At 35.8% G+C, this 562-nt stretch overlaps 1 long non-coding RNA gene across 1 annotated transcript in view; it reads right to left on the reverse strand.

Moving 5' to 3' along the window:
- Positions 1 to 47: 47 nt before the first annotated feature.
- Positions 48 to 562, reverse strand: part of LOC117282993 — a 4982-nt gene continuing 4467 nt past the window's right edge. Inside the window, exon 3 of the long non-coding RNA XR_004513974.1 lies at positions 48 to 464. This is a non-coding gene — a long non-coding RNA (uncharacterized LOC117282993). The remainder of the gene's footprint in view (positions 465 to 562) is intronic.

The raw sequence follows: 562 nt of genomic DNA on the forward strand, positions 1-562 counted from the left end.
AGATGAATATAATATGTAGACACTAATAAGTAAAACTTCCTACCTAGGAAGTAGTTAATAAATTTAATTACAAAATATATCCTGACATTGATTCTGCTCCTTAGTGTTTCAAGCTGAATCAAGTAACCTGAAGATTGCAAGTCAATTATAAAGTAATGCCACTTCACTCTTACCGACACACATAAACAAGAGCCATCTCAGTCAGAAAAGAATTTCCCACACAATTCTTTACTGAATATAATTATTTTCAGATACAGGGCAGAATGAACTCTGATCATCTTCTGACAACTAGTTCCACACAGACCTCTGACAGCAAGTGCACTGATGATGTTAGTCTTCAGGGCATCTACAAACTGTCCCAAAGTTAGATTATTGTTCAAACCATACTACCAATGAATAGCTTCAAACGTGTTCACAAGGTGATCATAAAACAGCTGTTGCCAGGTATTCACCACAGCACCCTCCTGAAAGAACATTAAAAAGGAAATTAGTGGGCTTCCTTACATGATGGACTTCTTCAGATTTGAAAATAACACATTTTACTTTAAAGGGACTGCCATTA

This window comes from Cryptotermes secundus, unplaced genomic scaffold, assembly GCF_002891405.2.
Source record: "Cryptotermes secundus unplaced genomic scaffold, Csec_1.0 scaffold120, whole genome shotgun sequence".
NCBI lineage: Eukaryota > Metazoa > Arthropoda > Insecta > Blattodea > Kalotermitidae > Cryptotermes > Cryptotermes secundus.